This window comes from Lithobates pipiens, unplaced genomic scaffold, assembly GCF_037356315.1.
Source record: "Lithobates pipiens isolate NorthernLeopardFrog02 unplaced genomic scaffold, aLitPip1_a1.2 Scaffold_114, whole genome shotgun sequence".
Lineage (NCBI taxonomy): Eukaryota > Metazoa > Chordata > Amphibia > Anura > Ranidae > Lithobates > Lithobates pipiens.
The window spans coordinates 325,001-345,000 of NW_027507701.1; the positions used below are offsets into that span (position 1 = coordinate 325,001).

At 52.4% G+C, this 20,000-nt stretch overlaps 58 non-coding genes and 30 pseudogenes across 58 annotated transcripts in view; all 88 read right to left on the minus strand.

Annotated features, from left to right (window-relative positions):
• The window catches only part of LOC143971129 (5S ribosomal RNA), a 119-nt gene extending 47 nt beyond the window's left edge, over positions 1-72 (minus strand). The window contains exon 1 of the ribosomal RNA XR_013271819.1: positions 1-72. This exon is cut by the window's left edge and continues 47 nt beyond it. This is a non-coding gene — a ribosomal RNA (5S ribosomal RNA).
• A 109-nt stretch (positions 73-181) lies between these two features.
• Positions 182-300, minus strand: LOC143963840 (5S ribosomal RNA; annotated as a pseudogene).
• A 109-nt stretch (positions 301-409) lies between these two features.
• On the minus strand, positions 410-528 carry LOC143964643 (5S ribosomal RNA; annotated as a pseudogene).
• Positions 529-637: 109 nt separating this feature from the next.
• Positions 638-756, minus strand: LOC143971338 (5S ribosomal RNA). Its single transcript, XR_013271838.1, has one exon. It is a non-coding gene; the product is annotated as a 5S ribosomal RNA (ribosomal RNA).
• A 109-nt stretch (positions 757-865) lies between these two features.
• On the minus strand, positions 866-984 carry LOC143961973 (5S ribosomal RNA). Its single transcript, XR_013270598.1, has one exon. It is a non-coding gene; the product is annotated as a 5S ribosomal RNA (ribosomal RNA).
• Positions 985-1,093: 109 nt separating this feature from the next.
• On the minus strand, positions 1,094-1,212 carry LOC143964975 (5S ribosomal RNA; annotated as a pseudogene).
• A 109-nt stretch (positions 1,213-1,321) lies between these two features.
• On the minus strand, positions 1,322-1,440 carry LOC143964986 (5S ribosomal RNA; annotated as a pseudogene).
• A 109-nt stretch (positions 1,441-1,549) lies between these two features.
• On the minus strand, positions 1,550-1,668 carry LOC143961538 (5S ribosomal RNA). Its single transcript, XR_013270493.1, has one exon. It is a non-coding gene; the product is annotated as a 5S ribosomal RNA (ribosomal RNA).
• Positions 1,669-1,777: 109 nt separating this feature from the next.
• Positions 1,778-1,896, minus strand: LOC143962845 (5S ribosomal RNA). Its single transcript, XR_013270813.1, has one exon. It is a non-coding gene; the product is annotated as a 5S ribosomal RNA (ribosomal RNA).
• A 109-nt stretch (positions 1,897-2,005) lies between these two features.
• LOC143970469 (5S ribosomal RNA) lies at positions 2,006-2,124 on the minus strand. Its single transcript, XR_013271759.1, has one exon. It is a non-coding gene; the product is annotated as a 5S ribosomal RNA (ribosomal RNA).
• Positions 2,125-2,233: 109 nt separating this feature from the next.
• On the minus strand, positions 2,234-2,352 carry LOC143962654 (5S ribosomal RNA). Its single transcript, XR_013270751.1, has one exon. It is a non-coding gene; the product is annotated as a 5S ribosomal RNA (ribosomal RNA).
• A 109-nt stretch (positions 2,353-2,461) lies between these two features.
• LOC143968150 (5S ribosomal RNA) lies at positions 2,462-2,580 on the minus strand (annotated as a pseudogene).
• A 109-nt stretch (positions 2,581-2,689) lies between these two features.
• On the minus strand, positions 2,690-2,808 carry LOC143969631 (5S ribosomal RNA). The gene has a single exon (XR_013271683.1). It is a non-coding gene; the product is annotated as a 5S ribosomal RNA (ribosomal RNA).
• Positions 2,809-2,917: 109 nt separating this feature from the next.
• On the minus strand, positions 2,918-3,036 carry LOC143972177 (5S ribosomal RNA). The gene has a single exon (XR_013271914.1). It is a non-coding gene; the product is annotated as a 5S ribosomal RNA (ribosomal RNA).
• A 109-nt stretch (positions 3,037-3,145) lies between these two features.
• LOC143969189 (5S ribosomal RNA) lies at positions 3,146-3,264 on the minus strand (annotated as a pseudogene).
• A 110-nt stretch (positions 3,265-3,374) lies between these two features.
• On the minus strand, positions 3,375-3,493 carry LOC143964244 (5S ribosomal RNA; annotated as a pseudogene).
• A 109-nt stretch (positions 3,494-3,602) lies between these two features.
• LOC143962717 (5S ribosomal RNA) lies at positions 3,603-3,721 on the minus strand. Its single transcript, XR_013270770.1, has one exon. It is a non-coding gene; the product is annotated as a 5S ribosomal RNA (ribosomal RNA).
• Positions 3,722-3,830: 109 nt separating this feature from the next.
• LOC143971856 (5S ribosomal RNA) lies at positions 3,831-3,949 on the minus strand. The gene has a single exon (XR_013271885.1). It is a non-coding gene; the product is annotated as a 5S ribosomal RNA (ribosomal RNA).
• A 109-nt stretch (positions 3,950-4,058) lies between these two features.
• On the minus strand, positions 4,059-4,177 carry LOC143972995 (5S ribosomal RNA). Its single transcript, XR_013271988.1, has one exon. It is a non-coding gene; the product is annotated as a 5S ribosomal RNA (ribosomal RNA).
• Positions 4,178-4,286: 109 nt separating this feature from the next.
• LOC143965472 (5S ribosomal RNA) lies at positions 4,287-4,404 on the minus strand (annotated as a pseudogene).
• A 109-nt stretch (positions 4,405-4,513) lies between these two features.
• LOC143972663 (5S ribosomal RNA) lies at positions 4,514-4,632 on the minus strand. Its single transcript, XR_013271958.1, has one exon. It is a non-coding gene; the product is annotated as a 5S ribosomal RNA (ribosomal RNA).
• A 109-nt stretch (positions 4,633-4,741) lies between these two features.
• Positions 4,742-4,860, minus strand: LOC143963273 (5S ribosomal RNA; annotated as a pseudogene).
• A 110-nt stretch (positions 4,861-4,970) lies between these two features.
• LOC143969962 (5S ribosomal RNA) lies at positions 4,971-5,089 on the minus strand. The gene has a single exon (XR_013271713.1). It is a non-coding gene; the product is annotated as a 5S ribosomal RNA (ribosomal RNA).
• Positions 5,090-5,198: 109 nt separating this feature from the next.
• Positions 5,199-5,317, minus strand: LOC143973006 (5S ribosomal RNA). The gene has a single exon (XR_013271989.1). It is a non-coding gene; the product is annotated as a 5S ribosomal RNA (ribosomal RNA).
• Positions 5,318-5,426: 109 nt separating this feature from the next.
• On the minus strand, positions 5,427-5,545 carry LOC143962811 (5S ribosomal RNA). Its single transcript, XR_013270801.1, has one exon. It is a non-coding gene; the product is annotated as a 5S ribosomal RNA (ribosomal RNA).
• A 109-nt stretch (positions 5,546-5,654) lies between these two features.
• LOC143962078 (5S ribosomal RNA) lies at positions 5,655-5,773 on the minus strand. Its single transcript, XR_013270623.1, has one exon. It is a non-coding gene; the product is annotated as a 5S ribosomal RNA (ribosomal RNA).
• A 109-nt stretch (positions 5,774-5,882) lies between these two features.
• On the minus strand, positions 5,883-6,001 carry LOC143973017 (5S ribosomal RNA). The gene has a single exon (XR_013271990.1). It is a non-coding gene; the product is annotated as a 5S ribosomal RNA (ribosomal RNA).
• A 111-nt stretch (positions 6,002-6,112) lies between these two features.
• Positions 6,113-6,231, minus strand: LOC143961605 (5S ribosomal RNA). The gene has a single exon (XR_013270509.1). It is a non-coding gene; the product is annotated as a 5S ribosomal RNA (ribosomal RNA).
• A 109-nt stretch (positions 6,232-6,340) lies between these two features.
• On the minus strand, positions 6,341-6,459 carry LOC143964666 (5S ribosomal RNA; annotated as a pseudogene).
• A 109-nt stretch (positions 6,460-6,568) lies between these two features.
• On the minus strand, positions 6,569-6,687 carry LOC143964108 (5S ribosomal RNA; annotated as a pseudogene).
• A 109-nt stretch (positions 6,688-6,796) lies between these two features.
• Positions 6,797-6,915, minus strand: LOC143962803 (5S ribosomal RNA). The gene has a single exon (XR_013270799.1). It is a non-coding gene; the product is annotated as a 5S ribosomal RNA (ribosomal RNA).
• Positions 6,916-7,024: 109 nt separating this feature from the next.
• Positions 7,025-7,143, minus strand: LOC143962720 (5S ribosomal RNA). The gene has a single exon (XR_013270771.1). It is a non-coding gene; the product is annotated as a 5S ribosomal RNA (ribosomal RNA).
• A 109-nt stretch (positions 7,144-7,252) lies between these two features.
• On the minus strand, positions 7,253-7,371 carry LOC143969973 (5S ribosomal RNA). The gene has a single exon (XR_013271714.1). It is a non-coding gene; the product is annotated as a 5S ribosomal RNA (ribosomal RNA).
• A 109-nt stretch (positions 7,372-7,480) lies between these two features.
• On the minus strand, positions 7,481-7,599 carry LOC143962708 (5S ribosomal RNA). The gene has a single exon (XR_013270767.1). It is a non-coding gene; the product is annotated as a 5S ribosomal RNA (ribosomal RNA).
• A 109-nt stretch (positions 7,600-7,708) lies between these two features.
• On the minus strand, positions 7,709-7,826 carry LOC143962682 (5S ribosomal RNA). The gene has a single exon (XR_013270761.1). It is a non-coding gene; the product is annotated as a 5S ribosomal RNA (ribosomal RNA).
• A 109-nt stretch (positions 7,827-7,935) lies between these two features.
• Positions 7,936-8,054, minus strand: LOC143967254 (5S ribosomal RNA). The gene has a single exon (XR_013271632.1). It is a non-coding gene; the product is annotated as a 5S ribosomal RNA (ribosomal RNA).
• Positions 8,055-8,163: 109 nt separating this feature from the next.
• On the minus strand, positions 8,164-8,282 carry LOC143967176 (5S ribosomal RNA; annotated as a pseudogene).
• A 109-nt stretch (positions 8,283-8,391) lies between these two features.
• LOC143972210 (5S ribosomal RNA) lies at positions 8,392-8,510 on the minus strand. Its single transcript, XR_013271917.1, has one exon. It is a non-coding gene; the product is annotated as a 5S ribosomal RNA (ribosomal RNA).
• Positions 8,511-8,619: 109 nt separating this feature from the next.
• On the minus strand, positions 8,620-8,738 carry LOC143969984 (5S ribosomal RNA). The gene has a single exon (XR_013271715.1). It is a non-coding gene; the product is annotated as a 5S ribosomal RNA (ribosomal RNA).
• A 109-nt stretch (positions 8,739-8,847) lies between these two features.
• On the minus strand, positions 8,848-8,966 carry LOC143965185 (5S ribosomal RNA; annotated as a pseudogene).
• A 109-nt stretch (positions 8,967-9,075) lies between these two features.
• On the minus strand, positions 9,076-9,194 carry LOC143969995 (5S ribosomal RNA). The gene has a single exon (XR_013271716.1). It is a non-coding gene; the product is annotated as a 5S ribosomal RNA (ribosomal RNA).
• Positions 9,195-9,303: 109 nt separating this feature from the next.
• Positions 9,304-9,422, minus strand: LOC143962324 (5S ribosomal RNA). The gene has a single exon (XR_013270668.1). It is a non-coding gene; the product is annotated as a 5S ribosomal RNA (ribosomal RNA).
• Positions 9,423-9,531: 109 nt separating this feature from the next.
• Positions 9,532-9,650, minus strand: LOC143962331 (5S ribosomal RNA). The gene has a single exon (XR_013270669.1). It is a non-coding gene; the product is annotated as a 5S ribosomal RNA (ribosomal RNA).
• Positions 9,651-9,759: 109 nt separating this feature from the next.
• Positions 9,760-9,878, minus strand: LOC143971393 (5S ribosomal RNA). Its single transcript, XR_013271843.1, has one exon. It is a non-coding gene; the product is annotated as a 5S ribosomal RNA (ribosomal RNA).
• A 109-nt stretch (positions 9,879-9,987) lies between these two features.
• Positions 9,988-10,106, minus strand: LOC143966790 (5S ribosomal RNA; annotated as a pseudogene).
• A 109-nt stretch (positions 10,107-10,215) lies between these two features.
• Positions 10,216-10,334, minus strand: LOC143961709 (5S ribosomal RNA). Its single transcript, XR_013270534.1, has one exon. It is a non-coding gene; the product is annotated as a 5S ribosomal RNA (ribosomal RNA).
• Positions 10,335-10,443: 109 nt separating this feature from the next.
• LOC143970006 (5S ribosomal RNA) lies at positions 10,444-10,562 on the minus strand. Its single transcript, XR_013271717.1, has one exon. It is a non-coding gene; the product is annotated as a 5S ribosomal RNA (ribosomal RNA).
• A 109-nt stretch (positions 10,563-10,671) lies between these two features.
• On the minus strand, positions 10,672-10,790 carry LOC143963314 (5S ribosomal RNA; annotated as a pseudogene).
• Positions 10,791-10,899: 109 nt separating this feature from the next.
• On the minus strand, positions 10,900-11,018 carry LOC143970028 (5S ribosomal RNA). The gene has a single exon (XR_013271719.1). It is a non-coding gene; the product is annotated as a 5S ribosomal RNA (ribosomal RNA).
• A 109-nt stretch (positions 11,019-11,127) lies between these two features.
• On the minus strand, positions 11,128-11,245 carry LOC143962687 (5S ribosomal RNA). Its single transcript, XR_013270762.1, has one exon. It is a non-coding gene; the product is annotated as a 5S ribosomal RNA (ribosomal RNA).
• Positions 11,246-11,354: 109 nt separating this feature from the next.
• Positions 11,355-11,473, minus strand: LOC143967376 (5S ribosomal RNA). The gene has a single exon (XR_013271635.1). It is a non-coding gene; the product is annotated as a 5S ribosomal RNA (ribosomal RNA).
• Positions 11,474-11,582: 109 nt separating this feature from the next.
• Positions 11,583-11,701, minus strand: LOC143964304 (5S ribosomal RNA; annotated as a pseudogene).
• A 109-nt stretch (positions 11,702-11,810) lies between these two features.
• On the minus strand, positions 11,811-11,929 carry LOC143963629 (5S ribosomal RNA; annotated as a pseudogene).
• A 109-nt stretch (positions 11,930-12,038) lies between these two features.
• Positions 12,039-12,157, minus strand: LOC143966922 (5S ribosomal RNA; annotated as a pseudogene).
• Positions 12,158-12,266: 109 nt separating this feature from the next.
• Positions 12,267-12,385, minus strand: LOC143966911 (5S ribosomal RNA; annotated as a pseudogene).
• Positions 12,386-12,494: 109 nt separating this feature from the next.
• LOC143961666 (5S ribosomal RNA) lies at positions 12,495-12,613 on the minus strand. The gene has a single exon (XR_013270519.1). It is a non-coding gene; the product is annotated as a 5S ribosomal RNA (ribosomal RNA).
• A 109-nt stretch (positions 12,614-12,722) lies between these two features.
• LOC143964743 (5S ribosomal RNA) lies at positions 12,723-12,841 on the minus strand (annotated as a pseudogene).
• A 109-nt stretch (positions 12,842-12,950) lies between these two features.
• Positions 12,951-13,069, minus strand: LOC143966525 (5S ribosomal RNA). Its single transcript, XR_013271626.1, has one exon. It is a non-coding gene; the product is annotated as a 5S ribosomal RNA (ribosomal RNA).
• A 109-nt stretch (positions 13,070-13,178) lies between these two features.
• Positions 13,179-13,297, minus strand: LOC143962083 (5S ribosomal RNA). Its single transcript, XR_013270624.1, has one exon. It is a non-coding gene; the product is annotated as a 5S ribosomal RNA (ribosomal RNA).
• A 109-nt stretch (positions 13,298-13,406) lies between these two features.
• On the minus strand, positions 13,407-13,525 carry LOC143964526 (5S ribosomal RNA; annotated as a pseudogene).
• A 109-nt stretch (positions 13,526-13,634) lies between these two features.
• Positions 13,635-13,752, minus strand: LOC143964498 (5S ribosomal RNA; annotated as a pseudogene).
• Positions 13,753-13,861: 109 nt separating this feature from the next.
• On the minus strand, positions 13,862-13,980 carry LOC143972519 (5S ribosomal RNA). The gene has a single exon (XR_013271945.1). It is a non-coding gene; the product is annotated as a 5S ribosomal RNA (ribosomal RNA).
• Positions 13,981-14,089: 109 nt separating this feature from the next.
• Positions 14,090-14,208, minus strand: LOC143972530 (5S ribosomal RNA). The gene has a single exon (XR_013271946.1). It is a non-coding gene; the product is annotated as a 5S ribosomal RNA (ribosomal RNA).
• Positions 14,209-14,317: 109 nt separating this feature from the next.
• Positions 14,318-14,436, minus strand: LOC143965075 (5S ribosomal RNA; annotated as a pseudogene).
• Positions 14,437-14,545: 109 nt separating this feature from the next.
• Positions 14,546-14,664, minus strand: LOC143962026 (5S ribosomal RNA). Its single transcript, XR_013270608.1, has one exon. It is a non-coding gene; the product is annotated as a 5S ribosomal RNA (ribosomal RNA).
• A 109-nt stretch (positions 14,665-14,773) lies between these two features.
• On the minus strand, positions 14,774-14,892 carry LOC143962664 (5S ribosomal RNA). Its single transcript, XR_013270756.1, has one exon. It is a non-coding gene; the product is annotated as a 5S ribosomal RNA (ribosomal RNA).
• Positions 14,893-15,000: 108 nt separating this feature from the next.
• Positions 15,001-15,119, minus strand: LOC143972929 (5S ribosomal RNA). The gene has a single exon (XR_013271982.1). It is a non-coding gene; the product is annotated as a 5S ribosomal RNA (ribosomal RNA).
• A 110-nt stretch (positions 15,120-15,229) lies between these two features.
• LOC143970601 (5S ribosomal RNA) lies at positions 15,230-15,348 on the minus strand. The gene has a single exon (XR_013271771.1). It is a non-coding gene; the product is annotated as a 5S ribosomal RNA (ribosomal RNA).
• Positions 15,349-15,457: 109 nt separating this feature from the next.
• LOC143971581 (5S ribosomal RNA) lies at positions 15,458-15,576 on the minus strand. The gene has a single exon (XR_013271860.1). It is a non-coding gene; the product is annotated as a 5S ribosomal RNA (ribosomal RNA).
• Positions 15,577-15,685: 109 nt separating this feature from the next.
• On the minus strand, positions 15,686-15,804 carry LOC143967697 (5S ribosomal RNA; annotated as a pseudogene).
• Positions 15,805-15,913: 109 nt separating this feature from the next.
• On the minus strand, positions 15,914-16,032 carry LOC143964754 (5S ribosomal RNA; annotated as a pseudogene).
• Positions 16,033-16,141: 109 nt separating this feature from the next.
• Positions 16,142-16,260, minus strand: LOC143966646 (5S ribosomal RNA). The gene has a single exon (XR_013271627.1). It is a non-coding gene; the product is annotated as a 5S ribosomal RNA (ribosomal RNA).
• Positions 16,261-16,369: 109 nt separating this feature from the next.
• Positions 16,370-16,488, minus strand: LOC143962089 (5S ribosomal RNA). Its single transcript, XR_013270626.1, has one exon. It is a non-coding gene; the product is annotated as a 5S ribosomal RNA (ribosomal RNA).
• Positions 16,489-16,597: 109 nt separating this feature from the next.
• On the minus strand, positions 16,598-16,716 carry LOC143964531 (5S ribosomal RNA; annotated as a pseudogene).
• A 109-nt stretch (positions 16,717-16,825) lies between these two features.
• Positions 16,826-16,943, minus strand: LOC143964501 (5S ribosomal RNA; annotated as a pseudogene).
• Positions 16,944-17,052: 109 nt separating this feature from the next.
• LOC143972541 (5S ribosomal RNA) lies at positions 17,053-17,171 on the minus strand. Its single transcript, XR_013271947.1, has one exon. It is a non-coding gene; the product is annotated as a 5S ribosomal RNA (ribosomal RNA).
• Positions 17,172-17,280: 109 nt separating this feature from the next.
• LOC143962511 (5S ribosomal RNA) lies at positions 17,281-17,399 on the minus strand. Its single transcript, XR_013270714.1, has one exon. It is a non-coding gene; the product is annotated as a 5S ribosomal RNA (ribosomal RNA).
• A 109-nt stretch (positions 17,400-17,508) lies between these two features.
• Positions 17,509-17,627, minus strand: LOC143965086 (5S ribosomal RNA; annotated as a pseudogene).
• Positions 17,628-17,736: 109 nt separating this feature from the next.
• Positions 17,737-17,855, minus strand: LOC143971790 (5S ribosomal RNA). Its single transcript, XR_013271879.1, has one exon. It is a non-coding gene; the product is annotated as a 5S ribosomal RNA (ribosomal RNA).
• Positions 17,856-17,964: 109 nt separating this feature from the next.
• On the minus strand, positions 17,965-18,083 carry LOC143962670 (5S ribosomal RNA). The gene has a single exon (XR_013270757.1). It is a non-coding gene; the product is annotated as a 5S ribosomal RNA (ribosomal RNA).
• Positions 18,084-18,191: 108 nt separating this feature from the next.
• On the minus strand, positions 18,192-18,310 carry LOC143961733 (5S ribosomal RNA). The gene has a single exon (XR_013270540.1). It is a non-coding gene; the product is annotated as a 5S ribosomal RNA (ribosomal RNA).
• A 110-nt stretch (positions 18,311-18,420) lies between these two features.
• LOC143970612 (5S ribosomal RNA) lies at positions 18,421-18,539 on the minus strand. The gene has a single exon (XR_013271772.1). It is a non-coding gene; the product is annotated as a 5S ribosomal RNA (ribosomal RNA).
• Positions 18,540-18,648: 109 nt separating this feature from the next.
• Positions 18,649-18,767, minus strand: LOC143971592 (5S ribosomal RNA). The gene has a single exon (XR_013271861.1). It is a non-coding gene; the product is annotated as a 5S ribosomal RNA (ribosomal RNA).
• A 109-nt stretch (positions 18,768-18,876) lies between these two features.
• On the minus strand, positions 18,877-18,995 carry LOC143967709 (5S ribosomal RNA; annotated as a pseudogene).
• A 109-nt stretch (positions 18,996-19,104) lies between these two features.
• On the minus strand, positions 19,105-19,223 carry LOC143962148 (5S ribosomal RNA). The gene has a single exon (XR_013270638.1). It is a non-coding gene; the product is annotated as a 5S ribosomal RNA (ribosomal RNA).
• A 109-nt stretch (positions 19,224-19,332) lies between these two features.
• LOC143962761 (5S ribosomal RNA) lies at positions 19,333-19,451 on the minus strand. The gene has a single exon (XR_013270783.1). It is a non-coding gene; the product is annotated as a 5S ribosomal RNA (ribosomal RNA).
• A 109-nt stretch (positions 19,452-19,560) lies between these two features.
• Positions 19,561-19,679, minus strand: LOC143973446 (5S ribosomal RNA). The gene has a single exon (XR_013272048.1). It is a non-coding gene; the product is annotated as a 5S ribosomal RNA (ribosomal RNA).
• Positions 19,680-19,788: 109 nt separating this feature from the next.
• LOC143963300 (5S ribosomal RNA) lies at positions 19,789-19,907 on the minus strand (annotated as a pseudogene).
• Positions 19,908-20,000: the final 93 nt, after the last annotated feature.

Sequence of the window (20,000 nt, forward strand, 5' to 3'; positions counted from 1 at the left end):
ACCAGGCCCGACCCTGCTTAGCATGCGAGATCAGACGAGACCGAGTGCATTCAGGGTGATGTGGCCGTAGGCGATTTTGCACCCTACTTACAACTCTCTTGACAAAAGCCAAGGTGGTCACCTCGGGCAATCAAGAGGAAAAATACAGCAGGTCGCCAAAGCCAACAACATAATGGAAAAAAGCCTACGGCACCTGGTATTCCCAGGCGGTCTCCCATCCAGGTACTAACCAGGCCTGACCCTGCTTAGCATCGGAGATCAGACGAGATCGAGCGCAATCAGGGCGATGTGGCCGTAGGCAAACTTGCACCCTACTTACAACTCTCTTGACAAAAGCCAAGGTGGTCACCTCGGGCAATCGAGAGGAAAAATACAGCAGGTCGCCAAAGCCAACAACATAATGGAAAAAAGCCTACGGCACCTGGTATTCCCAGGTGGTCTCCCATCCAGGTACTAACCAGGCCCGACCCTGCTTAGCATCCGAGATGAGTCGAGATCGAGCGCATTCAGGGTGATGTGGCCATAGGCGATCTTGCACCCTACTTACAACTCTCTTGACAAAAGCCAAGGTGGTCACCTCGGGCAATCGAGAGGATAAATACAGCAGGTCGCCAAAGCCAACAACATAATGGAAAAAAGCCTATGGCACCTGGTATTCCCAGGCGGTCTCCCATCCAGGTACTAACCAGGCCCGACCCTGCTTAGCATCCGAGATCAGACGAGATCGAGCGCATTCAGGGTGATGTGGCCGTAGGCGATCTTGCACCCTACTTACAACTCTCTTGACAAAAGCCAAGGTGGTCACCTCGGGAAATCAAGAAGAAAAATACAGCAGGTCGCCAAAGCCAACAACATAATGGAAAAAAGCCTACGGCACCTGGTATTCCCAGGCGGTCTCCCATCCAGGTACTAACCAGGCCCGACCCTGCCTAGCATCCGAGATCAGACGAGATCGAGCGCATTCAGGGTGAAGTGGCCGTAGGCGATCTCGCACTCTACTTACAACTCTCTTGACAAAAGCCAAGGTGGTCACCTCGGGCAATCGAGAGGAAAAATACAGCAGGTCGCCAAAGCCAACAACATAATGGAAAAAAGCCTACGGCACCTGGTATTCCCAGGCGGTCTCCCATCCAGGTACTAACCAGGCCCGACCCTGCTTAGCATCCGAGATCAGACAAAATAGAGCGCATTCAGGGTGATGTGGCCGTAGGCGATCTTGCACCCTACTTACAACTCTCTTGACAAAAGCCAAGGTGGTCACCTCGGGCAATCGAGAGGAAAAATACAGCAGGTCGCCAAAGCCAACAACATAATGGAAAAAAGCCTACGGCACCTGGTATTCCCAGGCGGTCTCCCATCCAGGTACTAACCAGGCCCGACCCTGCTTAGCATCCGAGATCAGACAAAATAGAGCGCATTCAGGGTGATGTGGCCGTAGGCGATCCTGCACCCTACTTACAACTCTCTTGACAAAAGCCAAGGTGGTCACCTCGGGCAATCGAGAGGAAAAATACAGCAGGTCGCCAAAGCCAACAACATAATGGAAAAAAGCCTACGGCACCTGGTATTCCCAGGCGGTCTCCCATCCAGGTACTAACCAGGCCCGACCCTGCTTAGCATCCGAGATCAGACGAGATCGAGGGCATTCAGGGTGATGTGGCCTTAGGCGATCTTGCACCCTACTTACAACTCTCTTGACAAAAGCCAAGGTGGTCACCTGGGGCAATCGAGAGAAAAAATACAGCAGGTCGCCAAAGCCAACAACATAATGGAAAAATGCCTATGGCACCTGGTATTCCCAGGCGGTTTCCCATCCAGGTACTAACCAGGCCCGACCCTGCTTAGCATCCGAGATCAGACGAGATCGAGCGCATTCAGGGTGATGTGGCCGTAGGTGATCTTACACCCTACTTACAACTCTCTTGACAAAAGCCAAGGTGGTCACCTCGGGCAATCGAGAGGAAAAATATAGCAGGTCGCCAAAGCCAACAACATAATGGAAAAAAGCCTACGGCACCTGGTATTCCCAGGCGGTCTCCCATCCAGGTACTAACCAGGCCCGACCCTGCTTAGCATCCGAGATCAGACGAGATCGAGCGCATTCAGGGTGATGTGGCCGTAGGTGATCTTACTCCCTACTTACAACTCTCTTGACAAAAGCCAATGTGGTCACCTCGGGCAATCGAGAGGAAAAATACAGCAGGTCACCAAAGCCAACAACATAATGAAAAAAAGCCTACGGCACCTGGTATTCCCAGGCGGTCTCCCATCCAGTTACTAACCAGGCCCGACCCTGCTTAGCATCCGAGATCAGACGAGATCGAGCACATTCAGGGTGATTTGGCCATAGGCGATCTTGCACCCTACTTACAACTCTCTTGACAAAAGCCAAGGTGGTCACCTCGGGCAATCGAGAGAAAAAATACAGCAGGTCGCCAAAGCCAACAACATAATGGAAAAAAGCCTACGGCACCTGGTATTCCCAGGTGGTCTCCTATCCAGGTACTAACGAGGCCTGTCCCTGCTTAGCATCCGAGATCAGATGAGATTGAGCGCATTCAGGGTGATGTGGCCGTAGGCCATCTTGCACCCTACTTACAACTCTCTTGACAAAAGCCAAGGTGGTCACCTCGGGCAAACGAGAGGAAAAATACAGCAGGTCGCCAAAGCCAACAACATAATGGAAAAAAGCCTACGGCACCTGGTATTCCCAGGTGGTCTCCCATCCAGGTACTAACCAGGCCCGACCCTGCTTAGCATCCGAGATCAGACGAGATCAAGCGCATTCAGGGTGATGTGGCCGTAGGCGATCTCGCACCCTACTTACAACTCTCTTGACAAAAGCCAAGGTGGTCACCTTGGGCAATCGAGAGGAAAAATACCACAGGTCGCCAAAGCCAACAACATAATGGAAAAAAGCCTACAGCACCTGGTATTCCCAGGCGGTCTCCCATCCAGGTACTAACCAGGCCCGACCCTGCTTAGCATCCGAGATCAGACGAGATCGAGCGCATTTAGGGTGATGTGGCTGTAGGCAATCTTGAACCCTACTTACAACTCTCTTGACAAAAGCCAAGGTGGTCACCTTGGGCAATAGAGAGGAAAAATGCAGCAGGTCGCCAAAGCCAACAACATAATGGAAAAAAGCCTACGGCACCTGGTATTCCCAGGTGGTCTCCTATCCAGGTACTAACGAGGCCTGTCCCTGCTTAGCATCCGAAATCAGACGAGATCAATCGCATTCAGGGTAATGTGGCCGTAGAGGATCTTGCACCCTACTTACAACTCTCTTGACAAAAGCCAAGGTAGTCACCTCAGGCAATCGAGAGGAAAAATACAGCAGGTCGCCAAAGCCAACAACATAATGGAAAAAAAGCCTACGGCACCTGGTATTCCCAGGCAGTCGCCCATCAAGGTACTAACCAGGCCCGACACTGCTTAGCAACCGAGATCAGACGAGATCGAGCGCATTCAGGGTGATGTGGCCATAGGCAATTTAGCACCCTACTTACAACTCTCTTGACAAAAGCCAAGGTGGTCACCTCGGGCAATCGAGAGGAAAAATACAGCAGGTCGCCAAAGCCAACAACATAATGGAAAAAAGCCTACGGCACCTGGTATTCCCAGGCGGTCTCCCATCCAGGTACTAACCAGGCCCGACCCTGCTTAGCATCCGAGATCAGACGAGATCGAGCGCATTCAGCGTGATGTAGCCGTAGCCGATCTTGCACCCTACTTACAAATCTCTTGACAAAAGCCAAGGTGGTCACCTCGGGCAATCGAGAGGAAAAATACAGCAGGTCGCCAAAGCCAACAACATAATGGAAAAAAGCCTACGGCACCTGGTATTCCCAGGCGGTCTCCCATCCAGGTACTAACCAGGCCCAACCCTGCTTAGCATCCGAGATCAGATGAGATCGAGCACATTCAGGGTGATGTGGCTGTAGGCGCTCTTGCGCCCTACTTACAACTCTCTTGACAAAAGCCAAGGTGGTCACCTCGGGCAATCGAGAGGAAAAATACAGCAGGTCGCCAAAGCCAACAACATAATGGAAAAAAGCCTACGGCACCTGGTATTCCCAGGCGGTCTCCCATCCAGGTACTAACCAGGCCCAACCCTGCTTAGCATCCGAGATCAGACGAGATCGAGCACATTCAGGGTGATGTGGCTGTAGGCGATCTTGCGCCCTACTTACAACTCTCTTGACAAAAGCCAAGGTGGTCACCTCGGGCAATCGAGAGGAAAAATACAGCAGGTCGCCAAAGCCAACAACATAATGGAAAAAAGCCTACGGCACCTGGTATTCCCAGGCGGTCTCCCATCCAGGTACTAACCAGGCCGACACTGCTTAGCATCCGAGATCAGACGAGATCGAGCGCATTCAGGGTGATGTGACCATAGGCGATCTTGCCCCCTACTTACAACTCTCTTGACAAAAGCCAAGGTGGTCACCTCGGGCAATCGAGAGGAAAAATACAGCAGGTCGCCAAAGCCAACAACATAATGGAAAAAAGCCTACGGCACCTGGTATTCCCAGGCGGTCTCCCATCCAGGTACTAACCAGGCCCGACCCTGCTTAGAATCCGAGATCAGACGAGATCGAGCGCATTCAGGGTGATGTGGCCGTAGGCAATCTTGCACCCTACTTACAACTCTCTTGACAAAAGCCAAGGTGGTCACCTCGGGCAATCGAGAGGAAAAATACAGCAGGTCGCCAAAGCCAACAACATAATGGAAAAAAGCCTACGGCACCTGTTATTCCCAGGCGGTCTCCCATCCAGGTACTAACCAGGCCTGACCCTGTTTAGCATCGGAGTTCAGACGAGATCTAGCGCATTCAGGGTGATGTGGCCGTAGGCAATCTTTGCACCCTACTTACAACTCTCTTGACAAAAGCCAAGGTGGTCACCTCGGGTAATCGAGAGGAAAAATACAGCAGGTCGCCAAAGCCAACAACATAATGGAAAAAAGCCTACGGCACCTGGTATTCCCAGGCGGTCTCCCATCCAGGTACTAACCAGGCCCGACCCTGCTTGGCATCCGAGATCAGACGAGATCGAGCGCATTCAGGGTGATGTGGCCGTAGGCGATCTTGCACCCTACTTACAACTCTCTTGACAAAAGCCAAGGTGGTCACCTCGGGCAATCGAGGCGAAAAATACAGCAGGTCGCCAAAGCCAACAACATAATGGAAAAAAGCCTACGGCACCTGGTATTCCCAGGCGGTCTCCCATCCAGGTACTAACCAGGCCCAACCCTGCTTAGCATCCGAGATCAGACGAGATCGAGCACATTCAGGGTGATGTGGCTGTAGGCGATCTTGCGCCCTACTTACAACTCTCTTGACAAAAGCCAAGGTGGTCACCTCGGGCAATCGAGAGGAAAAATACAGCAGGTCGCCAAAGCCAACAACATAATGGAAAAAAGCCTACGGCACCTGGTATTCCCAGGCGGTCTCCCATCCAGGTACTAACCAGGCCCGACCCTGCTTAGCATCCGAGATCAGACGAGATCGAGCGCATTCAGTGTGATGTAGCCGTAGCCGATCTTGCACCCTACTTACAAATCTCTTGACAAAAGCCAAGGTGGTCACCTCGGGCAATCGAGAGGAAAAATACAGCAGGTCGCCAAAGCCAACAACATAATGGAAAAAAGCCTACGGCACCTGGTATTCCCAGGCGGTCTCCCATCCAGGTACTAACCAGGCCCAACCCTGCTTAGCATCCAAGATCAGATGAGATCGAGCACATTCAGGGTGATGTGGCTGTAGGCGATCTTGCGCCCTACTTACAACTCTCTTGACAAAAGCCAAGGTGGTCACCTCGGGCAATCGAGAGGAAAAATACAGCAGGTCGCCAAAGCCAACAACATAATGGAAAAAAGCCTACGGCACCTGGTATTCCCAGGCGGTCTCCCATCCAGGTACTAACCAGGCCCAACCCTGCTTAGCATCCGAGATCAGACGAGATCGAGCACATTCAGGGTGATGTGGCTGTAGGCGATCTTGTGCCCTACTTACAACTCTCTTGACAAAAGCCAAGGTGGTCACCTCGGGCAATCGAGAGGAAAAAAATACAGCAGGTCGCCAAAGCCAACAACATAATGGAAAAAAGCCTACGGCACCTGGTATTCCCAGGCGGTCTCACATCCAGGTACTAGCCAGGCCCAACCCTGCTTAGCATCCGAGATCAGACGAGATCGAGCGCATTCAGGGTGATGTGACCGTAGGCGATTTTGCACCCTACTTACAACTCTCTTGACAAAAGCCAAGGTGGTCACCTCGGGCAATAGAGAGGAAAAATACAGCAGGTCGCCAAAGCCGACAACATAATGGAAAAAAGCCTACGGCACCTGGTATTCCCAGGCGGTCTCCCATCCAGGTACTAACCAGGCCTGACCCTGCTTAGCATCCGAGATTAGACGAGATCGAGCGCATTCAGGGTGATGTGGCCGTAGCCGATCTTGCACCCTACTTACAACTCTCTTGACAAAAGCCAAGGTGGTCACCTCGGGCAATCGAGAGGAAAAATACAGCAGGTCGCCAAAGCCAACAACATAATGGAAAAAAGCCTACGGCACCTGGTATTCCCAGGCAGTCTCCCATCCAGGTACTAACCAGGCCCGACCCTGCTTAGCATCCGAGATCAGACGAGATCGAGCGCATTCAGCGTGATGTAGCCGTAGCCGATCTTGCACCCTACTTACAAATCTCTTGACAAAAGCCAAGTTGGTCACCTCGGGCAATCGAGAGGAAAAATACAGCAGGTCGCCAAAGCCAACAACATAATGGAAAAAAGCCTACCGCACCTGGTATTCCCAGGCGGTCTCCCATCCAGGTACTAACCAGGCCCAACCCTGCTTAGCATCCGAGATCAGACGAGATCGAGCACATTCAGGGTGATGCGGCTGTAGGCGATCTTGCGCCCTACTTACAACTCTCTTGACAAAAGCCAAGGTGGTCACCTCGGGCAATCGAGAGGAAAAATACAGCAGGTCGCCAAAGCCAACAACATAATGGAAAAAAGCCTACGGCACCTGGTATTCCCAGGCGGTCTCCCATCCAGGTACTAACCAGGCCCGACCCTGCTTAGCATCCGAGATCAGACGAGATCGAGCGCATTCAGCGTGATGTAGCCGTAGCCGATCTTGCACCCTACTTACAATTCTCTTGACAAAAGCCAAGGTGGTCACCTCGGGCAATCGAGAGGAAAAATACAGCAGGTCGCCAAAGCCAACAACATAATGGAAAAAAGCCTACGGCACCTGGTATTCCCAGGCGGTCTCCCATCCAGGTACTAACCAGGCCCGACCCTGCTTGGCATCCGAGATCAGACGAGATCGAGCGCATTCAGGGTGATGTGGCCGTAGGCGATCTTGCACCCTACTTACAACTCTCTTGAAAAAAGCCAAGGTGGTCACCTCGGGCAATCGAGGCAAAAAATACAGCAGGTCGCCAAAGCCAACAACATAATGGAAAAAAGCCTACGGCACCTGGTATTCCCAGGCGGCCTCCCATCCAGGTACTAACCAGGCCCAACCCTGCTTAGCATCCGAGATCAGACGAGATCGAGCGCATTCAGGGTGATGTGGCTGTAGGTGATCTTGCGCCCTACTTACAACTCTCTTGACAAAAGCCAAGGTGGTCACCTCGGGCAATCGAGAGGAAAAATACAGCAGGTCGCCAAAGCCAACAACATAATGGAAAAAAGCCTACGGCACCTGGTATTCCCAGGCGGTCTCCCATCCAGGTACTAACCAGGCCGACCCTGCTTAGCATCCGAGATCAGACGAGATCGAGCGCATTCAGGGTGATGTGGCCATAGGCGATCTTGCACCCTACTTACAACTCTCTTGACAAAAGCCAAGGTGGTCACCTCGGGCAATCGAGAGGAAAAATACAGCAGGTCGCCAAAGCCAACAACATAATGGAAAAAGGCCTACGGCACCTGGAATTCCCAGGCGGTCTCCCATCCAGGTACTAACCAGGCCCGACCCTGCTTAGCATCCGAGATCAGAAGAGATCGAGCGCATTCAGGGTGATGTGGCCGTAGGCGATCTTGCACCCTACTTACAACTCTCTTGACAAAAGCCAAGGTGGTCACCTCAGGCAATCGATAGGAAAAATACAGCAGGTCGCCAAAGCCAACAACATAATGGAAAAAAGCCTACGGCACCTGGTATTCCCAGGCGGTCTCCCATGCAGGTACTAAACGGGCCCGACCCTGCTTAGCATCCGAGATCAGACGAGATTGAGCGCATTCAGGATGAAGTGGCCGTAGACTATCATGCACCCTACTAACAACTCTATTGACAAAAGCCAAGGTGGTCACCTCGGGCAATCGAGAGGAAAAATACAGCAGGTCGCCAAAGCCAACAACATAATGGAAAAAAGCCTACGGCACCTGGTATTCCCAGGCGGTCTACCATCCAGGTACTAACCAGGCCCGACCCTGCTTAGCATCCGAGTTCAGACGAGATCGAGCGCTTTCAGTGTGATGTGGCCGTAGGCGATCTTGCACTCTACTTACAACTCTCTTGACAAAAGCCAAGGTGGTCACCTCGGGCAATCGAGAGGAAAAATACAGCAGGTCGCCAAAGCCAACAACATAATGGAAAAAAGCCTACGGCACCTGGTATTCCCAGGCGGTCTCCCATCCAGGTACTAACCAGGCCCGACCCTGCTTGGCATCCGAGATCAGACGAGATCGAGCGCATTCAGGGTGATGTGGCCGTAGGCGATCTTGCACCCTACTTACAACTCTCTTGACAAAAGCCAAGGTGGTCACCTCGGGCAATCGAGAGGAAAAATACAGCAGGTCGCCAAAGCCAACAACATAATGGAAAAAAGCCTACGGCACCTGGTATTCCCAGGCGGTCTCCCATCCAGGTACTAACCAGGCCCGACCCTGCTTAGCATCCGAGATCAGACGAGATCGAGCACATTCAGCGTGATGTAGCCGTAGCTGATCTTGCACCCTACTTACAAATCTCTTGACAAAAGCCAAGGTGGTCACCTCGGGCAATCGAGAGGAAAAATACAGCAGGTCGCCAAAGCCAACAACATAATGGAAAAAAGCCTACGGCACCTGGTATTCCCAGGCGGTCTCCCATCCAGGTACTAACCAGGCCCGACCCTGCTTGGCATCCGAGATCAGACGAGATCGAGCGCATTCAGGGTGATGTGGCCGTAGGCGATCTTGCACCCTACTTACAACTCTCTTGAAAAAAGCCAAGGTGGTCACCTCGGGCAATCGAGGCGAAAAATACAGCAGGTCGCCAAAGCCAACAACATAATGGAAAAAAGCCTACGGCACCTGGTATTCCCAGGCGGCCTCCCATCCAGGTACTAACCAGGCCCAACCCTGCTTAGCATCCGAGATCAGACGAGATCGAGCACATTCAGGGTGATGTGGCTGTAGGCGATCTTGCGCCCTACTTACAACTCTCTTGACAAAAGCCAAGGTGGTCACCTCGGGCAATCGAGAGGAAAAATACAGCAGGTCGCCAAAGCCAACAACATAATGGAAAAAAGCCTACGGCACCTGGTATTCCCAGGCGGCCTCCCATCCAGGTACTAACCAGGCCCAACCCTGCTTAGCATCCGAGATCAGACGAGATCGAGCACATTCAGGGTGATGTGGCTGTAGGCGATCTTGCGCCCTACTTACAACTCTCTTGACAAAAGCCAAGGTGGTCACCTCGGGCAATCGAGAGGAAAAATACAGCAGGTCGCCAAAGCCAACAACATAATGGAAAAAGGCCTACGGCACCTGGAATTCCCAGGCGGTCTCCCATCCAGGTACTAAACAGGCCCGACCCTGCTTAGCATCCGAGATCAGAAGAGATCGAGCGCATTCAGGGTGATGTGGCCGTAGGCGATCTCGCACCCTACTTACAACTCTCTTGACAAAAGCCAAGGTGGTCACCTCAGGCAATCGATAGGAAAAATACAGCAGGTCGCCAAAGCCAACAACATAATGGAAAAAAGCCTTCGGCACCTGGTATTCCCAGGCGGTCTCCCATGCAGGTACTAAACGGGCCCGACCCTGCTTAGCATCCGAGATCAGACGAGATCGAGCGCATTCAGGATGAAGTGGCCGTAGACTATCATGCACCCTACTAACAACTCTATTGACAAAAGCCAAGGTGGTCACCTCGGGCAATCGAGAGGAAAAATACAGCAGGTCGCCAAAGCCAACAACATAATGGAAAAAAGCCTACGGCACCTGGTATTCCCAGGCGGTCTACCATCCAGGTACTAACCAGGCCCGACCCTGCTTAGCATCCGAGATCAGACGAGATCGAGCGCATTCAGTGTGATGTGGCCGTAGGCGATCTTGCACTCTACTTACAACTCTCTTGACAAAAGCCAAGGTGGTCACCTCGGGCAATCGAGAGGAAAAATACAGCAGGTCGCCAAAGCCAACAACATAATGGAAAAAAGCCTACGGCACCTGGTATTCCCAGGCGGTCTCCCATCCAGGTACTAACCAGGCCCGACCCTGCTTGGCATCCGAGATCAGACGAGATCGAGCGCATTCAGGGTGATGTGGCCGTAGGCGATCTTGCACCCTACTTACAACTCTCTTGACAAAAGCCAAGGTGGTCACCTCGGGCAATCGAGAGGAAAAATACAGCAGGTCGCCAAAGCCAACAACATAATGGAAAAAAGCCTACGGCACCTGGTATTCCCGGGCGGTCTCCCATCCAGGTACTAACCAGGCCCGACCCTGCTTAGCATCCGAGATCAGACGAGATCGAGCGCATTCAGCGTGATGTAGCCGTAGCCGATCTTGCACCCTACTTACAAATCTCTTGACAAAAGCCAAGGTGGTCACCTCGGGCAATCGAGAGGAAAAATACAGCAGGTCGCCAAAGCCAACAACATAATGGAAAAAAGCCTACGGCACCTGGTATTCCCAGGCGGTCTCCCATCCAGGTACTAACCAGGCCCGACCCTGCTTGGCATCCGAGATCAGACGAGATCGAGCGCATTCAGGGTGATGTGGCCGTAGGCGATCTTGCACCCTACTTACAACTCTCTTGAAAAAAGCCAAGGTGGTCACCTCGGGCAATCGAGGCGAAAAATACAGCAGGTCGCCAAAGCCAACAACATAATGGAAAAAAGCCTACGGCACCTGGTATTCCCAGGCGGTCTCCCATCCAGGTACTAACCAGGCCGACCCTGCTTAGCATCCGAGATCAGACGAGATCGAGCGCATTCAGGGTGATGTGGCCATAGGCGATCTTGCACCCTACTTACAACTCTCTTGACAAAAGCCAAGGTGGTCACCTCGGGCAATCGAGAGGAAAAATACAGCAGGTCGCCAAAGCCAACAACATAATGGAAAAAGGCCTACGGCACCTGGAATTCCCAGGCGGTCTCCCATCCAGGTACTAACCAGGCCCGACCCTGCTTAGCATCCGAGATCAGAAGAGATCGAGCGCATTCAGGGTGATGTGGCCGTAGGCGATCTTGCACCCTACTTACAACTCTCTTGACAAAAGCCAAGGTGGTCACCTCAGGCAATCGATAGGAAAAATACAGCAGGTCGCCAAAGCCAACAACATAATGGAAAAAAGCCTACGGCACCTGGTATTCCCAGGCGGTCTCCCATGCAGGTACTAAACGGGCCCGACCCTGCTTAGCATCCGAGATCAGACGAGATCGAGCGCATTCAGGATGAAGTGGCCGTAGACTATCATGCACCCTACTAACAACTCTATTGACAAAAGCCAAGGTGGTCACCTCGGGCAATCGAGAGGAAAAATACAGCAGGTCGCCAAAGCCAACAACATAATGGAAAAAAGCCTACGGCACCTGGTATTCCCAGGCGGTCTACCATCCAGGTACTAACCAGGCCCGACCCTGCTTAGCATCCGAGATCAGACGAGATCGAGCGCATTCAGGGTGATGTGGCTGTATGCAATCTTGCACCCTACTTACAACTCTCTTGACAAAAACCGAGGTGGTCACCTCGGGCAAGCGAGAGGAAAAATACAGCAGGTCGCCAAAGCCAACAACATAATGGAAAAAAGTCTGCGGCACCTGGTATTCCCAGGCGGTCTCCCATCCAGGTACTAACCAGGCCCGAACCTGCTTAGCATCCGAGAACAGACGAGATCGAGCGCATTCAGGGTGATGTGGCCATAGGCGATCTTGCACCCTACTTACAACTCTCTTGACAAAAACCAAGGTGGTCACCTCGGGCAAGCGAGAGGAAAAATACAGCAGGTCCCCAAAGCCAACAACATAATGGAAAAAAGCCTACGGCACCTGGTATTCCCAGCCGGTCTAACATCCAGGTACTAACCAGGCCCGACCCTGCTTAGCATCCGAGATCAGACGAGATTGAGCGCATTCAGGGTGATGTGGCCGTAGGCGATCTTGCACCCTACTTACAACTCTTTTGACAAAAGCCAAGGTGGTCACCTCGGGCAATCGAGAGGAAAAATACAGCAGGTCGCCAAAGCCAACAACATAATGGAAAAAAGCCTACGGCACCTGGTACTCCCAGGCGGTCTCCCATCCAGGTACTAACCAGGCCCGACCCTGCTTAGCATCCGAGATCAGACGAGATCGAGCGCATTCAGGGAGATGTGGCTGTAGGCGATCTTGCACCCTACTTACAACTCTCTTGACAAAAGCCAAGGTGGTCACCTCGGGCAATCGAGAGTTAAAATACAGCAGGTCGCCAAAGCCAACAACATAATGGAAAAAACCCTACGGCACCTGGTATTCCCAGGCGGTCTCCCATCCAGGTACTAACCAGGCCCGACCCTGCTTAGCATCTGAGATCAGACGAGATCGAGCGCATTCAGGGTGATGCGGCCGCAGGCGATCTTGCACCCTACTTACAACTCTCTTGACAAAAGCCAAGGTGGTCACCTCGGGCAATCGAGAGGAAAAATACAGCAGGTCGCCAAAGCCAACAACATAATGGAAAAAAGCCTACGGCACCTGGTATTCCCAGGCGGTCTCCCATCCAGGTACTAACCAGGCCCAACCCTGCTTAGCATCCGAGATCAGACGAGATCGAGCGCATTAAGGGTGATGTGGCCGTAGGCAATTTTGCACCCTTCTTACAACTCTCTTGACAAAAGCCAAGGTGGTCACCTCGGGCAATCGAGAGGAAAAATACAGCAGGTCGCCAAAGCCAACAACATAATGGAAAAAAGCCTACGGCACCTGGTATTCCCAGGCGGTCTCCCATCCAGGTACTAACCAGCCCCGACCCTGCTTAGCATCCGAGATCAGACGAGATCGAGCGCATACAGGGTGATGTGGCCGTAGGCGATCTTGCACCCAACTTACAACTCTCTTGACAAAAGCCAAGGTGGTCACCTCGGGCAATCAAGAGGAAAAATACAACAGGTCGCCAAAGCCAACAACATAATGGAAAAAAGCCTAAGGCACCTGGTATTCCCAGGCGGTCTCCCATCCAAGTACTAACCAGGCTCGACCCTGCTTAGCATCCGAGATCAGACGAGATCGAGCGCATTCAGGGTGACGTGGCTGTAGGTGATCTTGCACCCTACTTACAACTCTCTTGACAAAAGCCAAGGTGGTCACCTCGGGCTATAGAGAGGAAAAATACAGCAGGTCGCCAAAGCCAACAACATAATGAAAAAAAGCCTACGGCACCTGGTATTCCAAGGGGTCTCCCATCCAGGTACTAACCAGGCCCGACCCTGCTTAGCATCTGAGATCAGATGAGATCAAGCGTATTCAGGGTGATGTGGCAGTAGGCGATCTTGCACTCTACTTACAACTCTCTTGACAAAAGCCAAGGTGGTCACCTCGGGCAAACGAGAGGAAAAATACAGCAGGTCGCCAAAGCCAACAACATAATGGAAAAAAGCCTACGGCACCTGGTATTCCCAGGCGGTCTCCCATCCAGGTACTAACCAGGCCCGACCCTGCTGAGCATCCGAGATCAGACGAGATCGAGCGCATTCAGGGTGATGTGGCCGTAGGCGATCTTGCACCCTACTTACAACTCTCTTGACAAAAGCCAAGGTGGTCACCTCGGGCAATCGAGAGGAAAAATACAGCAGGTCGCCAAAGCCAACAACATAATGGAAAAAAGCCTACGGCACCTGGTATTCCCAGGCGGTCTCCCATCCAGGTACTAACCAGGCCCGACCCTGCTGAGCATCCGAGATCAGACGAGATCGAGCGCATTCAGGGTGATGTGGCCGTAGGCGATCTTGCATCCTACTTACAACTCTCTTGACAAAAGCCAAGGTGGTCACCTCGGGCAATCGAGAGGAAAAATACAGCAGGTCGCCAAAGCCAACAACATAATGGAAAAAAGCCTACGGCACCTGGTATTCCAAGGCGGTCTCCGATCCAGGTACTAACCAGGCCCGACCCGGCTTAGCATCCGAGATCAGACGAGATCGAGCGCATTCAGGGTGATGTGGCCGTAGGCGATCTTGCACCCTACTTACAACTCTCTTGACAAAAGCCAAGGTGGTCACCTCGGGCAATCGAGAGGGAAAATACAGCAGGTCGCTAAAGCCAACAACATAATAAAAAAAAGACTACGGCACCTGGTATTCCCAGGCGGTCTCCCATCCAGGTACTAACCAGGCCCGACCCTGCTTAGCATCCAAGATCAGACGAGATCGAGCGCATTCAGAGTGATGTGGCCGTAGGCGATCTAGCATCCTACTTACAACTCTCTTGACAAAAGCCAAGGTGGTCACCTCGGGCAATCGAGAGGAAAAATACAGCAGGTCGCCAAAGCCAACAACATAATGGAAAAAAGCCTACGGCACCTGGTATTCCCAGGCGGTCTCCCATCCAGGTACTAACCAGGCCAAACCCTGCTTAGCATCCGAGATCAGACGAGATCTAGCGCATTCAGGGTGATGTGGCCGTAGGCGATCTCGCACCCTACTTACAACTCTCTTGACAAAAGCCAAGGTGGTCACTCGGGCAATCGAGAGGAAAAATACAGCAGGTCGCCAAAGCCAACAACATAATGGAAAAAAGCCTACGGCACCTGGTATTCCCAGGCGGTCTCCCATCCAGGTACTAACCAGGCCCGACCCTGCTTAGCACCCGAGATCAGACGAGATCAAGCGCATTCAGGGTGATGTGGCCGTAGGCGATCTTGCACCCTACTTACAACTCTCTTGACAAAAGCCAAGGTGGTCACCTCGGGCAATCGAGAGGAAAAATACAGCAGGTCGCCAAAGCCAACAACATAATGGAAAAAAGGCCAACGGCACCTGGTATTCCCAGGTGGTCTCCCATCCAGGTACTAATCAGGCCCGACCCTGCTTAGCATCCGAGATCAGACGAGATCGAGCGCATTCAGGGTGATGTGGCCGTAGGCGATCTTGCACCCTACTTACAACTCTCTTGACAAAAGCCAAGGTGGTCACCTCGGTCAATCGAGAGGAAAAATACAGCAGGTCGCCAAAGCCAACAACATAATGGAAAAAAGCCTACGGCACCTGGTATTCCCAGGCGGTCTCCCATCCAGGTACTAACCAGGCCCGATCCTGCTTAGCATCCGAGATCAGACGAGATCGAGCGCATTCAGGGTGATGTGGCCGTAGGCGATCTTGCACCCTACTTACAACTCTCTTGACAAAAGCCAAGGTAGTCACCTTGGGCAATCGAGAGGAGAAATACAGCAGGTCGCCAAAGCCAACAACATAATGGAAAAAAGACTACGGCATCTGGTATTCCCAGGCGGTCTCCCATCCAGGTACTAACCAGGTCCGACCCTGCTTAGCATCCGAGATCAGACGAGATCGAGCTCATCCAGGGTGATGTGGCGGTAGGCGATCTTGCACCCTACTTACAACTCTCTTGACAAAAGCCAAGGTGGTCACCTCGGGCAATCGAGAGTTAAAATACAGCAGGTCGCCAAAGCCAACAACATAATGGAAAAAACCCTACGGCACCTGGTATTCCCAGGCGGTCTCCCATCCAGGTACTAACCAGGCCCGACCCTGCTTAGCATCTGAGATCAGACGAGATCGAGCGCATTCAGGGTGATGCGGCCGCAGGCGATCTTGCACCCTACTTACAACTCTCTTGACAAAAGCCAAGGTGGTCACCTCGGGCAATCGAGAGGAAAAATACAGCAGGTCGCCAAAGCCAACAACATAATGGAAAAAAGCCTACGGCACCTGGTATTCCCAGGCGGTCTCCCATCCAGGTACTAACCAGGCCCAACCCTGCTTAGCATCCGAGATCAGACGAGATCGAGCGCATTAAGGGTGATGTGGCCGTAGGCAATTTTGCACCCTTCTTACAACTCTCTTGACAAAAGCCAAGGTGGTCACCTCGGGCAATCGAGAGGAAAAATACAGCAGGTCGCCAAAGCCAACAACATAATGGAAAAAAGCCTACGGCACCTGGTATTCCCAGGCGGTCTCCCATCCAGGTACTAACCAGCCCCGACCCTGCTTAGCATCCGAGATCAGACGAGATCGAGCGCATACAGGGTGATGTGGCCGTAGGCGATCTTGCACCCAACTTACAACTCTCTTGACAAAAGCCAAGGTGGTCACCTCGGGCAATCAAGAGGAAAAATACAACAGGTCGCCAAAGCCAACAACATAATGGAAAAAAGCCTAAGGCACCTGGTATTCCCAGGCGGTCTCCCATCCAAGTACTAACCAGGCTCGACCCTGCTTAGCATCCGAGATCAGACGAGATCGAGCGCATTCAGGGTGACGTGGCTGTAGGTGATCTTGCACCCTACTTACAACTCTCTTGACAAAAGCCAAGGTGGTCACCTCGGGCTATAGAGAGGAAAAATACAGCAGGTCGCCAAAGCCAACAACATAATGAAAAAAAGCCTACGGCACCTGGTATTCCAAGGGGTCTCCCATCCAGGTACTAACCAGGCCCGACCCTGCTTAGCATCTGAGATCAGATGAGATCAAGCGTATTCAGGGTGATGTGGCAGTAGGCGATCTTGCACCCTACTTACAACTCTCTTGACAAAAGCCAAGGTGGTCACCTCGGGCAAACGAGAGGAAAAATACAGCAGGTCGCCAAAGCCAACAACATAATGGAAAAAAGCCTACGGCACCTGGTATTCCCAGGCGGTCTCCCATCCAGGTACTAACCAGGCCCGACCCTGCTGAGCATCCGAGATCAGACGAGATCGAGCGCATTCAGGGTGATGTGGCCGTAGGCGATCTTGCACCCTACTTACAACTCTCTTGACAAAAGCCAAGGTGGTCACCTCGGGCAATCGAGAGGAAAAATACAGCAGGTCGCCAAAGCCAACAACATAATGGAAAAAAGCCTACGGCACCTGGTATTCCCAGGCGGTCTCCCATCCAGGTACTAACCAGGCCCGACCCTGCTGAGCATCCAAGATCAGACGAGATCGAGCGCATTCAGGGTGATGTGGCCGTAGGCGATCTTGCATCCTACTTACAACTCTCTTGACAAAAGCCAAGGTGGTCACCTCGGGCAATCGAGAGGAAAAATACAGCAGGTCGCCAAAGCCAACAACATAATGGAAAAAAGCCTACGGCACCTGGTATTCCAAGGCGGTCTCCGATCCAGGTACTAACCAGGCCCGACCCGGCTTAGCATCCGAGATCAGACGAGATCGAGCGCATTCAGGGTGATGTGGCCGTAGGCGATCTTGCACCCTACTTACAACTCTCTTGACAAAAGCCAAGGTGGTCACCTCGGGCAATCGAGAGGGAAAATACAGCAGGTCGCTAAAGCCAACAACATAATAAAAAAAAGACTACGGCACCTGGTATTCCCAGGCGGTCTCCCATCCAGGTACTAACCAGGCCCGACCCTGCTTAGCATCCGAGATCAGACGAGATCGAGCGCATTCAGAGTGATGTGGCCGTAGGCGATCTAGCATCCTACTTACAACTCTCTTGACAAAAGCCAAGGTGGTCACCTCGGGCAATCGAGAGGAAAAATACAGCAGGTCGCCAAAGCCAACAACATAATGGAAAAAAGCCTACGGCACCTGGTATTCCCAGGCGGTCTCCCATCCAGGTACTAACCAGGCCAAACCCTGCTTAGCATCCGAGATCAGACGAGATCTAGCGCATTCAGGGTGATGTGGCCGTAGGCGATCTCGCACCCTACTTACAACTCTCTTGACAAAAGCCAAGGTGGTCACTCGGGCAATCGAGAGGAAAAATACAGCAGGTCGCCAAAGCCAACAACATAATGGAAAAAAGCCTACGGCACCTGGCATTCCCAGGCGGTCTCCCATCCAGGTACTAACCAGGCCCGACCCTGCTTAGCACCCGAGATCAGACGAGATCAAGCGCATTCAGGGTGATGTGGCCGTAGGCGATCTTGCACCCTACTTACAACTCTCTTGACAAAAGCCAAGGTGGTCACCTCGGGCAATCGAGAGGAAAAATACAGCAGGTCGCCAAAGCCAACAACATAATGGAAAAAAGGCCAACGGCACCTGGTATTCCCAGGTGGTCTCCCATCCAGGTACTAATCAGGCCCGACCCTGCTTAGCATCCGAGATCAGACGAGATCGAGCGCATTCAGGGTGATGTGGCCGTAGGCGATCTTGCACCCTACTTACAACTCTCTTGACAAAAGCCAAGGTGGTCACCTCGGTCAATCGAGAGGAAAAATACAGCAGGTCGCCAAAGCCAACAACATAATGGAAAAAAGCCTACGGCACCTGGTATTCCCAGGCGGTCTCCCATCCAGGTACTAACCAGGCCCGATCCTGCTTAGCATCCGAGATCAGACGAGATCGAGCGCATTCAGGGTGATGTGGCCGTAGGCGATCTTGCACCCTACTTACAACTCTCTTGACAAAAGCCAAGGTAGTCACCTTGGGCAATCGAGAGGAGAAATACAGCAGGTCGCCAAAGCCAACAACATAATGGAAAAAAGACTACGGCATCTGGTATTCCCAGGCGGTCTCCCATCCAGGTACTAACCAGGTCCGACCCTGCTTAGCATCCGAGATCAGACGAGATCGAGCTCATCCAGGGTGATGTGGCGGTAGGCGATCTTGCACCCTACTTACAACTCTCTTGACAAAAGCCAAGGTGGTCACCTCGGGCAATCGAGAGGAAAAATACAGCAGGTCGCCAAAGCCAACAACATAATGGAAAAAAGCCTATGGCACCTGGTATTCCCAGGCGGTCTCCCATCCAGGTACTAACCAGGCCCGACTCTGCTTAGCCTCCGAGATCAGACGAGATCGAGCGCATTCAGGGTGATGTGGCCGTAGGCGATCTTGCACCCTTCTTACAACTCTCTTGACAAAAGCCAAGGTGGTCACCTCGGGCAATCGAGAGGAAAAATACAGCAGGTCGCCAAAGCCAACAACATAATGGAAAAAAGCCTACGGCACCTGGTATTCCCAGGCGGTCTCCCATCTAGGTACTAACCAGGCCCGACCCTGCTTAGCATCCGAGATCAGATGAGATTGAGCGCATTCCGGGTGATGTGGCCGTAGGCGATCTTGCACCCTACTTACAACTCTCTTGACAAAAGCCAAGGTGGTCACCTCGGGCAATCGAGAGGAAAAATACAGCAGGTCGCCAAAGCCAACAACATAATGGAAAAATGCCTACGGCACCTGGTATTCCCAGGCGGTCTCCCACCCAGGTACTAACCTGGCCCGACCCTGCTTAGCATCCGAGATCAGACGAGATCGAGCGCATTCAGGGTGATGTAGCCCTAGGCAATCTTGCTCCCTACTTACAACTCTCTTGACAATAGCCAAGGTGGTCACCTCGGGCAATCGAGAGGAAAAATACAGCAGGTCGCCAAAGCCAACAACATAATGGAAAAAAGGCTACGGCACCTGGTATTCCAAGGTGGTCTCCCATCCAGGTACTAACCAGGCCCGACCCTGCTTAGCATCCAAGATCAGACGAGATCGAGCGCATTCAGGGTGATGTGGCCGTAGGCAAACTTGCACCCTACTTACAACTCTCTTGACAAAAGCCAAGGTGGTCACCTCGGGCAAACGAGAGGAAAAATTCAGCAGGTCGCCAAAGCCAA